Source organism: Psammomys obesus, unplaced genomic scaffold, assembly GCF_907164565.1.
Source record: "Psammomys obesus unplaced genomic scaffold, mPsaObe1.curated_primary_1811, whole genome shotgun sequence".
In the NCBI taxonomy this organism is placed as follows: domain Eukaryota; kingdom Metazoa; phylum Chordata; class Mammalia; order Rodentia; family Muridae; genus Psammomys; species Psammomys obesus.
The window spans coordinates 21,091,002-21,105,728 of NW_026585894.1; positions in this window are offsets into that span (position 1 = coordinate 21,091,002).

Genomic DNA, 14,727 nt, shown 5'->3' on the forward strand with positions numbered 1-14,727 from the left:
ACAGAAGCTTTGCAGTTTCATGAAATCCCATTTATTGATTGTTGCTCTTAGAGTCTGTGCTGTTGGTGTTCTGTTCAGGAAGTTGTCTCTTGTGCCAATGAGTTCAAGGTTCTTCCCCACTTTTTCTTCTAACCGATTTAGTGTGTCTGGTTTAATATTGAGGTTTTGATCCACTTGGACTTTAGTTTTGTGCAGGGTGATAGGTATGGATCTATTTTCATTTTTTTACATGGAGACATCCAGTTAGACCAGCAGCATTTGTTGAAGATGCTGTCTTTTTTCCATTGAATGGATTTGGCATCTTTGTCAAAAATCAGGTGTCCATAAGTGTGTGGATTTGTGTCAGGGTCGTCAGAACAAAACGAATGCCTACAGATAGGGAAAGGATCTTCACCAAGCTTATATCTTACAGAGTAAGATATATCTTTATATCCAGTATATATAAAGAACTCAAGAAGTTAAACAGCAACAAATCAAGTAATCCAATTTAAAAATGGAGTACAGATCTAAACAGAGAATTCTCAATAGAGGAATATCGAATAGCAGAGAAACACTTAAAGAAATGCTCAGCCTCATTAGCCATCAGGGAAATGCAAATCAAAACGACCCTAATATTTCACCTTACAGAATGGCTAAGTTCAAAAACTCAAGAGACAACACATGCTGGAGAGGTTGTGGAGAAAGGGGAACCCTTATCCACTGCTGGTGGGAAGGTAAACTTGCACAACCACTCTGGAAATCAATCTGGCGCTTTCTCAGACAACTAGGAATAGTGCTTCCTCAAGATCCAGCTATACCACTCCTAGGCATATATCCAAAATATGATCAAGTACACAATAAAGACATTTACTCAACCATGTTCGTAGCAGCCTTATTTGTAATAGCCAGAAGCTGGAAACAGCCCAGATGCCCCTCAGGGGAGGAATGGATACAGAAATTGTGGTACATCTACACAATGGAATATTACTCAGCAATGAAAAACAAGAAAATCATGAAACTTGCAGGTAAATGGTGGGATCTCGAAAAGATCATCCTGAGTGAGCTATCCCAGAAGCAGAAAGATGCACACGGTATATACTCACTCATATAGACATATAATATAGGATAAACCTACTAAAATCTGTACACCTAAAGAAACTAATCAAGAAGGAGGACTCTTGCTAAAATGCACAATTCCTATCTAGAAAGGCAAAGAGGATGGACATCAGAAGAAGGAGAAAATGGGGAACAAGTCAGGATCCTGCCACAGAGGGCTTCTGAAAGGCTCTGCCCTGCAGACTATAAATGCAGATGCTGAGACTTATGGACAACCTTTGGACAGAGTGCAGGGAATCTTAGGAAAGAAGTGGGAAGCAGTAAGATCTGGAGAGGACAGGAACTCCACAAGGAGAGCAACAAAAACAAAAAATTTGAGTGCAGGGGTCTTTCCTGAGACTGATACTCCAACCAAGGCCTATGCATGGAGATAACCTAAGACCCCTGCACAGATGTAGCCCATGGCAGTTCAGTATCCAAGTGGGTTCCATTGTAATAGGAACAGGGACTGTCTCTGACATGAACTGATTGGCCTGCTCTTTGATCACCTTCTCCTGAGGGGGAAGCAGCATTACCAGGCCACAGAAGAAGACTTGATGAGCCACTCTTGATGAGAGCTAATTGACTAGGATCAGAAGGAATGAAAAGAAGATCTCCCCCATAAGTGGACTTGGGGAAGGGCATGCATGCAGAGGGTGGAGGAAGGGAGAGATTGGGACAGGAGGAGGGAGGGAACCACAGAAGGGGATACAAAGTAAATAAAGTGTAATTAATAAAGAAAAAAAAAAAGAAACTTCTGTCTCAGTCCTGTTGAGCTTCCATTTCCCTTATGTAAGCTGAGAAAAGAAAAACAAAGCTGCTTTGAGCCCCTGTGCAGGAAGTGAAAAAGAAAAGTGCTTTATAAATGACACATATGCAGATCATAAAGCTGTAGTGTGTTTATACTTTCAATATATGTATCTCACTGTCCCATCTCCTTCCTTAGCTGGGAAACACAGGTGACATCCTCTTCTCCAATATGTCCCCTTGAAAAATTGTTCTGTTAATGATCCGTTGCCTGAGTGGCACAGGTTGGTACATTTCTCCAGGATAGAGAGCACATCTGTCTGCTTTGTTTTCCTTCCATTAGCAGTATACTACAGCTTTATGTTTAATATTTTTTCCTACGCAGATGTACAGAAATCTGGCCTAGTATTTCCCTTTAAGCCTATGAGAAGTAAGATCACGATAGGGCATACCCAGCTTGGATTCTACTGGCGGGGTCATTACTGAAAGACCAAGAGGGTCTCATTAGACGGTAGTTCTGCCCTCAAGGCAGCCCCATGGCATGGCCTCTAAGGAGAGTTTTACAAGGCTTCCACAGTGCCGGTCCCTGAGATTTTTGAACATCCAGATGTCCATCTGCCGACTAGACACTGAGTGCATTGTGTCTGATGAGAGGATGTGTTTCTGGTTTCTATTCACTGGTTGAGTAGGTCTCTCCTGTTTCCTTGGGGAATTAGAGCTGGGGTCTTGGTTGTAGAAATCTCCAAAGAGCTGGCACTGTAATTTTCGGTTTTCAAATCTCACATTCAGCTCAGCCCCTAATTGCCCACAGAATTTCTGTTTACCATGCAAGGACAAGGGAGCACTTTTTTTTTTTTAACCTATAGACTGAGACCTCCTTGCAGAAGGCAGGCAATCTCGCCTTGGGGGATATTTCGCAGCTCATTATTTTTTCTCTTTAGCTCTGGTAGCCTCACTTCTGCTCATTAGGCTCCGTTCACTACATCATTGCCTTTCTTTAATGTGGCTGGTCTATTAAATAGCCTTTACCTGGCAACCCCCACCCCCAGTGTCCTGAACGAGGCTCTGCTCTCTGCTTTCATGACTTGGTTTGGCCAGCACTTTAATAAGTGTGGCACAGGTACCAGCGTCCCGCATTTCCTTGAGCTGCAGAGCCCCTCTGCAGCAGAGAGGAAGATGCCACAAGTATTTTGCAGCTTACTGTTCAGAGGTTCCTGAAGACTTTTACAGAAACGCAATAAGGTACACCAAAGGAACAGCTCTTAGCAGAAATATTGGCTTTCCATTTATTCAGTGCTACCAAATATCAAAAGGCAATTGATTAAATATTGATCTGACAACCTCTTGAAAGGGAGCAGGTGCTTCTCACAATCTGGCAAGAAAACAGGGTCAGGGACACCAACACCAAATGCAGGTACTGCAAAGGCATGTTTGTGAAATCTCTGTGTATCTTCTTGCCATGATTAAAAGGCTTGTTAGTCAAGAGGCGAAATCCTATAGAGGGTATGTGCTTGAATGTCACTTCATATTAAGCTGCATGAAATTCATGTTTCTTCTTTAGACAGAATCCCTCAAACTGACCCAACCAGTGCAGTTGCCTTTGTGCTCCAGACGGGCTTCTTTGGACTTTTTCTCAAGGTCAGCCTTTGAACTGAACCACATCTCCAAAGATTAGTGTTGGAGTCTTCATTTTCAAGTACAGAAAGCCAGCTGATGGAGAGCAAATAAGACTTGCCTGAATTGGTAGGATTAACATTGTCAAAATGGCCATCCTGCCAAAAGCAATCTACAGATTCAATGCAATTCCCATCAAAATACCAACTCAATTCTTTACAGACCTTGAAAAAAAGATTCTCAGCTTCATATGGAGAAACAAAAAACCCAGAATCTCCAAAAAAATCCTGTACAACAACAGATCATCTCCATCCCCGATCTCAAGTTGTACTACAGAGCAATAGTAATAAAAACTGCATGGTATTGGCATAAAAACAGAAAGGAGGATCAATGGAACCGAATAGAAGACCCAGAAATAAACCCACACACCTATGAATACTCGATTTTTGACAAAGAAGCCAAAACCATTCAATGGAAAAAAGACAGCATCTTCAACAAATGGTGCTGGTCCAACTGGATGTCCACATGCAGAAAAATGAAAATAGATCTATATTTATCACCCTGCACAAAACTAAAGTCCAAGTGGATCAAAGACCTCAACATAAAACCAGATACTCTGTTAGAATAAAAAGTGGGGAACAGCCTAGAACTCATTGGCACAGGAGACAACTTCCTGAACAGAACACCAACAGCACAGGCTCTAAGAGCAACAATCAATAAATGGGACCTCATGAAACTGAAAAGCTTCTGTAAAGCAAAGGACACTGTCATCAAAACAAAACGACTGCCTACAGATTGAGAAAGAATCTTCACTAACCCTTTATCTGACAGAGGACTAATATCGAGTATATACAAAGAACTAAAGAAGCTGAAAAGCAGCAAACCAAGTAATCCAATTAAAAAAATGGGGAACAGAGCTAAACAGAGAATTCTCAACAGAGGAATATTGAATGGCAGAGAAACACTTAAAGAAATGCTCATCCTCATTAGCCATCAGGGAAATGCAAATCAAAACGACTCTGAGATATCACCTCACACCCATCAGAATGGCCAAGATGAAAAACTCAAGGAACAACACATGCAGGAGAGGTTGTGGAGAAAGGGGAACCCTCCTCCACTGCTGGTGGGAATGTAAACTGGTACAACCACTCTGGAAATCTATCTGGCGCTTTCTAAGACAATTAGGAATAGTGTTTCCTCAAGACCCAGCTATACCACTGCTAGGTATATACCCAAACTTTGCTCAAGTACACAAAAAGGATACTTGCTCAACCATGTTTATAACAGCTTTATTTGTAATAGCCAGAACCTAGAAACAACCCAGATGTCCATCAACGGAGGAATGGGTACAGAAATTGTGGTATTTTTACACAATGGAATACTACTCAGCAATCAAAAAGGAGGAAATCATGAAATTTGCAGGCAAATGGTGGGATCTAGAAAAGATCATCCTGAGTGAGTTATCCCAGAAGGAGAAAAACATACACGGTATATACTCACTTATATAGACCTATAAGATATGATAAACATAATGAAATCTGTACACCTAAAAAAGATAATCAAGAGAGCAGACATGGGGTAAGATGATCAATCCTCGTTTAGAAAGACAGATGGGATGTGCATTGAACGTATGACAGGAGTCTACTGAGCGCATTTGAAAGACTCTAACTAGCAGTGTTTTCAAAGCAAAGACTCATGACCAAACCTTTGGCAGAGTACAGGGAATCATAAGAAAGAAGGGGATAGTTAGTCTGATGGGGAAAGGATAGGAGCTCCACAAGGATCAAATATTTCTGGGCACAGGGTCTTTTCTGAGACTGACATTCAACCAAGGACCATGTATGGATATAACCTAGAACCTCTGCTCGAATGTAGCCTGTGGTAGCTCAGTAACCAATTGGTTTCCCATAGTGAGGGGAACAAGGACTATTTCTAACAGGAACTCAATGACTGGCTCTTTGGCCTCCCTATCCCCCAAGGGAGGAGCAGTCCTGTTAGGCCACAGAGGAGGGCTTTGCAGCCAGTCCTGAAGATACCTGATAAAACAGGATCAGATGAATGGGGAGGAGGTCACCTCCTAGCAGTGGACTTGGAAAGGGGCAGGGAGGAGATGAGGGAGGGAGGGAGGGACTGGGAGGGAATGAGGGATCGGGACAAGGCTGGGCTACAGAGTTAATAAAATGTAACTGATAAGAAAAAAATAAAATTAAAAAAAAAGACTTGCCTGATTAAACCAGACAAACATGCACATATGTGCACATGTATATGCATGCATTTGCCCCCTGTTCTGAGAAGTCTTTTGAAACAGCTCTGTTTCCCTTTTTCCCTCTTTCCCCTATCCTTCCCCCCTCCTCCCTCTTAAGGCTATCATAGACTCATATATATACATACATATACACCTTTCTTCTGTTTTTCGAGAGCCTTGAATCCTCAGTTCAACTGTAACAGACTTGGATTTTTTTTTTTCTGGCACTGGCTTCTGCTCCCCAATCAGTGGCTTCTTACCATTACTGTAAGCTGGATGACAATCACAAAGTGATTATCCTTGTCCTTGTATGTGTGAAGCTGGTCCTAGCCACGCACATGCTCATTATTTCAGTTGAGATCTGTACACTGCTAGCACTACACATGTTAAACGGATTTGTTGTTTAAAATGTTTTTAGAAAGAGTCTACTGCGATTTACCATTGAAATGAAAAGGTATCATGTCCACAGAAAAGAATGTAAACAAACTGATGGACCATAAATTTGATTTTAGCGAAGCAAATATTCATCATTGGAGGGATGGCATCAATTTCATATTTTCTTGCAGGTCAGCAGAAAAACACTTTATTAGAAGAACAGAAGACACCGACAAGCAGATGAAACTATGTTCTATTTTGTTTCTGACATATAAGGAAAAGGCTTGTCTCATCTTATGTTGAATAGTATAATTGAATGTGGAGAAATTGTCAAATATTTCAGAATAGACAAAGGGAGTTTCAAAGCCCTGGGAAGCTGACGTGACCAATACAGGTGCCAATTACTAATACAGCAAATATCTGGTAACAACAAGCTACTCAACCTGTGCATGTGTGTGAAGACCATTGGTGATGTGAGTTGTGTTCCTCAATTGCTTCTTTACCTTATTTTCTGAGACTGTGTCTCTGCTTGAATCTGGAGCTCAGAATATGCAATGGGAAGACTGACATGCTAGCTAGTTTTCCGGACTATCCTGTCTCTGCTTCTCTGTACTGGGATTACAGGCACACATCATTTTATCCATTTTTTATGTGGATGCTGGGGATCAAAAATCAGTTCCCCTTACTTGTTTAGTAAGCCGCATACTCACTGAGTGATCTTTTCAGCATTCTACAAACTAGTCAGCTTCTAGCAGCATTTGTTTCAGGGAAGGGATTAGCAGTACTGTTGATAAATCGCCTGAATCCAAACTTCAAATGACTGTCAGTGTCTTAGAAGGAAATCCTGCAATAGCAATAGAGTACAGTACTGATATGAAACTCCACATTCTTGGGTGCACAGTGAAGTACTGAAGAAACCCACAAACACTGACAGTTCTGACTTTCAAAAATACTCAAAGGTTAGACTCCATGCAAAGAAGTGCCATGAATATATCTTATCTCTACTTCCCTTGTCATGTTTGTGTGCTTTATGTAACTAAAAAGCTCATTCTGTACATGAAAAACAAAAAGATAATAGTGAAATGACTCAACAGCTAAAAATCCTTAACACACAAGCCTAACAACCTGAGTTTATTCTCTTGAACCAATGATAAAAGGAGAAAACCAGCACCCAAAATTCATCATCTGACTTCCACATGTACACTGTAGGGCATGAAGGCCTGCAACACTCTGTCTATTTGTCTGTCTCTGTCTCTGTCTCTGTCTCACACACACACACAATGCACGTGCTCACATACAATTTAAAAGTTCTATGATTGAGGCAGGGCAAGATGGCGGCACCAGGAGGACTCTCATTCTGAGGAGCAGCACAGCAGGATTGGCACAGTGACCAGCAATCAGAATTCGCGGCCATAAAACACAAGTGGTTGTGTTTCTCAGGTGAGAGGATACCCCACGGTGGGGGATTCAATCAGCTTTAACTCACCCGGCTAAACCGCGGAAGAGATACCGGTTCCGCCAGGCACTTAGTCGCCAGCCCAGAGCTACCCGCCAGCGCGATCTGGTCACGGTCCCAGACTGAACTGTGGGCCCACAACACCATAGACTGGATTTCCCAGTCGAGAGATAACCCCACAGAGCAGGAAACAATTGGGACCGACCCCAGGTTACACAGACATCCCCTGGAAAAGACTCGGGTTCCTCGGGTGCCCCAGGAGCCAGCCCGGACCCAGAGCCGGGACAAAGGCGCCAGCACAGAGCCCTGCCTGCGCGAGTGATTCGCCGCCTCAGATAGAACTGCACAGAGCCCTGACGTGTGATTCGCCGCCTCAGATAGAACTGTGGGCACCAGGGCACCAGGGCACCAGACTGCGTGTCTCTGGCAGGAGGAAACGCCCAGCGGAGGGGGTCAGCAGCACTAACGCTTAGGACACTCAGCACCAAAACACTTCCTGGACTCACGCAGACTCTAGTGCAGGCAGGAGCGCTGTGCTCTGCCGCCATTGTTGAGTTCCCCTGGGGCACTGGGACACACAGCTGCATCCTCAGACCTGCAGGAGCCGAAGAGCCATTACAGCAGCCCTCAGATACTGTGCCAGGGATCGGCCAGTTATCCCTGGCTGGACTGCCAAAACTGTGGGAATCCCTGATCCTTCAGGGGGGCTTGCACCCACAGCGTCTGGACCAGAGCGGTGCCTACAGCCGCCATCCCAGACAGAGACACACAGCTTCTGGTCCAGAGTGAGGCACCCAGCCTCCAGACCAGAGCAGTGCCCCCAGGCGCCAACTCAACCTAGGTGCACATTCTCCAGGTCCAGAGCAGAGCAGCCTTTGGCCCAGAGACTTGCTGAGTGCACCTCCCACTTTCTCAGACAGAACTGTGCGCCCCAGGATAACAGACTGAGTTTCCCTGTTGGGAGAAAACCCCACAGCTAGGGAATCAGCAGTCTCTTCAAGAGGACTGTACATGGAAATTTAGTGAGCAGCAGCACACTAAATTTATAACAAGAAACCCAGCAGTGGGGCAGCTGTCTTGAGAAATTTTATGGGTAAGAGGAGATTCCCCCCTGCCTAACATAGACCACAGCTACTACTCAGGGCTATAAACCTGAGGTGAGCAGTGGCAACTCCGGAGAAACACTGGCCATACAGTGACCATAACCAAAAAGCAGAGAAGGACTCCTTCAGGAAAAATCATCTTCCGGCCAAGGGGATACACCCTACCTCAGGACTCCAGGAAGCACAGAAACTAACAGCTAAAACCTAAATCAGCCCAATGGGTAGAGGTCAGCGCAACCAACAAAAGACAGAGCAATATGGCATCTCCAGAACCCAGCCATCCAGGGGCGAACAGCCCTGAACAATGCAGCATAATAGAAAATCAAGAAGATGACCTTACATCTATGTTGATGAAGAGAATAATAGAGGAAACAGATAAAATACGCAAAGAATTAGAGGAAGATAAAACCAAACAGATCATGGCTATCCGTAAAGAAATGGAGGAAGATAAAGACAAGCAAATTAGGGTCATCTGTGAAGAAATACGGGAAAATGCAGCCAAACAGCTTGTGGGCTTCAGAGAAGAAATAATTAAATCACTGAAAGAAATCAAAGAGACAGAGTTGAAGGAACTAAAAGAAAAAGAGGAAAATACAAGCAGACAGGTGAAAGAAGTAAACAAAACAACTCAAGACCTGAAGATAGAACTAGAAAAATTAAAGAAAACACAAATGGAGGAAATAATGGAGAGGAAGAATTTAGGGAAGAAAACAGGAACTACAGAGGTAAGCATAACCAACAGAATACAAGAAATGGAAGAAAGAATCTCAGGTGTAGAAGATACAATGGAAGAAATCGATGTATCTGTCAAAGAAAATGTTAAATCCAAAAAATTCCTGACACAGACCGTCCAAGAAATCCAAGACAATATGAAAAGACAAAACCTAAGAAAAATAGGAATAGAGGAAAAAGAAGACTCCCTTCTCCAAGGCCCAGAAAATATTTTCAACAAAATCATTGAAGAAAATTTCCCCAAGTTAAAGGAGAAGCCAATAAGGATACATGAGGCCTACAGAACACCCAACAAATTTGACCAGAAAAGAAAATCCTCCCACAACAAAATAATCAAAACAGTAAGTATACAGAACAAAGAAAAAATACTAAAAGCTGCAAGGGAAAAAGGCCAAGTAACATATAACGGCAAACCCATTAGAATCACACCTGACTTTTCAACAGAAACTATGAAAGCCAGAAGGGCCTGGACAGATATCATGCAGACCCTAAGAGAACACAGATGTCAACCCAGGCTACTATACCCTGCAAAACTCTCAGTCCGCATAGACGGAGAAAACAAGATATTCAATGACAAAAACAAATTTCAACAATACCTACACACAAATCCAGCATTACAGAAGACACTGGAAGGGAAAATACAACCCAAGAAAATTAGCTTCTGTCAAGAAAACACAGGAAATAATTAACCTTACTACAGCAAAACAAAAAGCAACCAAGCACACAACCTTATGAACACAGCCAACATCAAAATCAAAGGATCTAACAGCCACTGGTCATTAATCTCTCTCAACATCAATGGACTCAACTCTCCAGTAAAAAGACACAGATTAACAGAATGGATACGTAAACAAAACCCAGCAATCTGTTGCATACAAGAAACACACCTAAGACACAAAGATAGACATTACCTGAGGGTAAAAGGTTGGAAGACGACTTTCCAAGCAAATGGACCCAAGAAACAAGCAGGAGTAGCCATTCTAATATCTGATAAAATAGACTTTCAACCAAAATTAATAAAAAGAGATGAGGAAGGACACTTCATACTCATCAAGGGAAAATTCCACCAGGAAGACATCACAATCCTGAACATCTATGCCCCAAATACAAGAGCGCCCACATTTGTAAAAGAAACATTGATAAAATTTAAACCACATATAGATCCCCACACATAAATAGTGGGAGACTTCAACACCCTACTCTCAACAAAGGACAGGTCAACAAAACAGAAATTAAACAAAGAAACAATATCTCTGACAGAGGTCATGAATCAAATGGACCTCACAGACATTTACAGAACTTTACACCCAAACACAAAAGAATTTCCCTTCTTCTCAGCACCTCATGGAACCATCTCCAAAATAGACCACATAGTTGGTCACAAAGCAAGCCTTAACAGATACAAGAAGATTTAAATAATCCCTTGTATCCTGTCTGATCACCATGGAATAAAGCTGGACTTCAACAACAACAGAAATAGCAAAAAGCCTACACACACATGGAAACTGAACAACTTGTTACTAAATGACAGCTGGGTCAGGGAAGAAATAAAGAAAGAAATTAAAGCCTTTCTAGAACTCAATGAAAATGAAGATACAACATACCCTAACTTGTGGGACACAATGAAAGCAGTGCTAAGAGGAAAGTTCATAGCACTAAGTGCCTTCAAGAAGAAATTCGAGACAGCTCATTTAAGCAACTTAATGGCCCACTTAAAAACCCTAGAAAAAGAAGAAGCACACACACCAAAAAGGAGTAGACGGCTGGAAATAATCAAACTCAGGGCTGAAATCAATCAATTAGAAACAAATAAAACAATTCAAAGAATCAATGAAACCAAGAGCTGGTTCTTTGAGAAAATCAACAATATCGACAAACCCTTAGCCAAGCTAACTAAAAGGCAGAGAGACACCACCCAAATCAACAAAATCAGAAATGAAAGGGGGGACATAACTACAGACACTGAGGAAATCCAAACAATCATTAGGACTTACTTCAAAAGTCTATAAGCCACAAAATTTGAAAATCTAAATGAAATGGACAATTTTCTTGATTGATTTGACTCACCAAAGCTGAATCAGGACCAGGTAAATCAACTAAATAGTCCTATATCCCCCAAAGTAATAGAAGCAGTCATCAAAAGTCTCCCATCCAAAAAAAGCCCAGGACCAGATGGCTTCAGCGCAGAGTTCTACCAGACCTTCAAAGAAGAGCTAACTCCACTTCTCTTCAAACTATTCCACAAAATAGAAACAGAAGGAATATTACCAAACTCATTCTATGAAGCCACAGTCACCTTGGTACCTAAACCTCACAAAGACTCAACAAAGAAAGAGAATTTCAGGCCAATCTCCCTTATGAACATTGATGCAAAAATACTTAACAAAATACTTGCAAACCGGATCCAAGAACACATCAAAGATATTATCCACTATGACCAAGTAGGCTTCATCCCAGGTATGCAGGGGTGGTTCAATATACGGAAATCCATCAATGTGATCCACCATATTAACAAACTGAAAGAAAAAAACCACATGATAATCTCCCTAGATGCTGAAAAAGCATTTGACAAAATCCAACATCCATTCATGTTTAAAGAACTGGAGAGATCAGGGATACAAGGCACATATCTAAACATAGTAAAGGCGATATACAGCAAGCCTATAGCCAACATCAAACTGACCGGAGAGAAACTTAAAGCAATCCCACTGAAATCAGGGACAAGACAAGGCTGCCCACTCTCTCCATATCTCTTCAACATAGTGCTGGAAGTCCTTGCTAGAGCAATAAGACAGTCGAAGGAGATCAAGGGGATACAGATGGGAAAGGAAGAAGTCAAATTATCACTATTTGCAGATGATATGATAGTATATATGAGTGACCCCAAAAACTCTACCAGGGAACTCCTACAGCTGATAAACACCTTCAGCAAAGTGGCCGGATACAAAATTCACTCAAAAAAATCAGTAGCACTCCTGTATAAAAAAGACAAAAGGGCTGAGAAAGAAATTAGAGAAACAATACCATTCACAATAGCCACAAATGACATAAAGTACCTTGGTGTAACCCTAACCAAGCAAGTCAAAGACTTGTATGAAAAAAATTTCAAGTCTCTGAAGAAAGAATTAGAGGAAGATATGAGAAGATGGAAAGATCTCCCATGCTCATGGCTTGGCAGGATTAACATAGTAAAAATGGCCATCTTACCAAAAGCAATCTACAGATTTAATGCAATTCCCATCAAATTGCCAACACAATTCTTTACAGACCTGGAAAGAAAAATTCTCAACTTCGTATGGAATAACAAGAAACCGAGAATTGCTAAAACAATCCTCTACAATAAAAGATCTTCTGGAGGTATCTCCATCCCTGATCTCAAGATGTACTATAGAGCAACAGTTATAAAAACTGCATGGTACTGGCATAGAAACAGAATGGTGGATCAATGGAATCGAACAGAAGACCCAGAAATAAACCCACACACTTACTGACACCTGATTTTTGACAAAGATGCCAAAACCATACAATGGAAAAAAGATAGCATCTTTAACAAATGGTGCTGGTCCAACTGGATGTCTACATGTAGAAAAATGAAAATAGATCCATACTTATCACCCTGCACAAAACTGAAGTCCAAGTGGATCAAAGACCTCAACATAAAACCAGACACATTAACTTGGCTAGAAAAAAAAGTGGGGAATACCCTAGAACTCATTGGTACAGGAGAAAACTTCCTGAACAGAACACCAACAGCACAGGCTCTAAGAGCAACAATCAATAAATGGTACCTCATGAAACTGAAAAGCTTCTGTAAAGCAAAGGACACTGTCATCAAAACAAAGCAACTGCCTACAGATTGGGAAAGAATCATCACCAACTCTTTATCTGAGAGAGGACTCATATCCAATATATATAAAGAACTAAACAAGCTGAAAAGCAACAAACCAAGTAATCCACTTAAAAAATGGGGAACAGAGCTAAAGATAGAATTCTCTGCAGAGGAATATCGAATGGCAGAGAAGCACTTACAGAAATGCTCAACCTCATTAACCATTAGGGAAATGCAAATCAAAACAACCCTGAGATTTCACCTTACATCCATCAGAATGGCCAAGATGAAAATCTCAAGGGACAACACATGCTGGAGAGGTTGTGGAGAAAGGGGAACCCTTCTCCACTGCTGGTGGGAATGTAAACTGGTACAACCACTCTGGAAATCAATCTGGCGCTTTCTCAGACAACTAGGAATAGCGCTTCCTCAAGATCCAGCCATACCACTCCTAGGCATATACCCAAAAGAGGCTCAAGTACACAAAAAGGACATTTGCTCAACCATGTTTGTAGCAGCTTTATTTGTAATAGCCAGAAGCTGGATACAACCCAGATGCCCCTCAACTGAAAAATGGATGCAGAAACTGTGGTACATCTATACAATGGAGTATTACTCAGCAATGAAAAATAAGGAAATCATGAAATTTGCAGGTAAATGGTGGGACCTGGAAAGGATCATCCTGAGTGAGTTGTCCCAGAAGCAAAAAGACACTCACGGTATATACTCACTCATATAAACATACAATATAGAATAAACCCACTAAAATCTGTACATCTAAACAAACTAAGCAAAAAAGAGGACCCTAACTAAAATGTTCAATCCCCATCCTGAAAGGCAAAGAGGATGGATATCAGAAGAAAACGAAAATAGGAAACAACCTCGGAACCCGCTACAGAGAGCCTCTGAAAGCCAGAAGAAAACAGGAAACAACCTTGAAACCTGCCACAGAGGGCCTCTGAAAGCTTCTGCAGTATAGACTGTCAAAGCAGATGCTGAGCCTGATGGCCAACTGATGGGCAGAGTGAATGGAATTTTATGTAAGAAGTGGGAAATAGTAAGAGCTGGAGGGGACGGGAACTCCACAAGCAGAGCAACAGAACAAGATAATTTGAACACAGGGGACTTCCCAGAGACCCATACTCCAACCAAGGACTATTCGTGGAGATGACCTGGAACCCCTGCACAGGTGTAGCCCATGGCAGTTCAGTGTCCAAGTGGGTTACATAGTAATGGGAAGAGGGACTGCCTCTGACATAATCTGATTGGCCTGCTCGTTGATCACTTCCCCCTGAGGGGGGAGCAGCCTTACCAGGCCACGGTAGAGGACAATGCAGCCAATTTTGATGAGAACTGATAGACTAAGATCAGAAAGAAGAGGAGAACCTCCCCTATCAGTGGACTTGGGGAGTGGCATGCATGCAGAAAGGGGAGGGAGGGTGGGATCGGCAGGGGAGGAGGGAGGGGCTTATGGGGGGATACAAAATGAATAAAGTGTAATTAATAAAAAAATAATAAACCTAAAAAAAATAAAAAAATAAAAACAAAACAA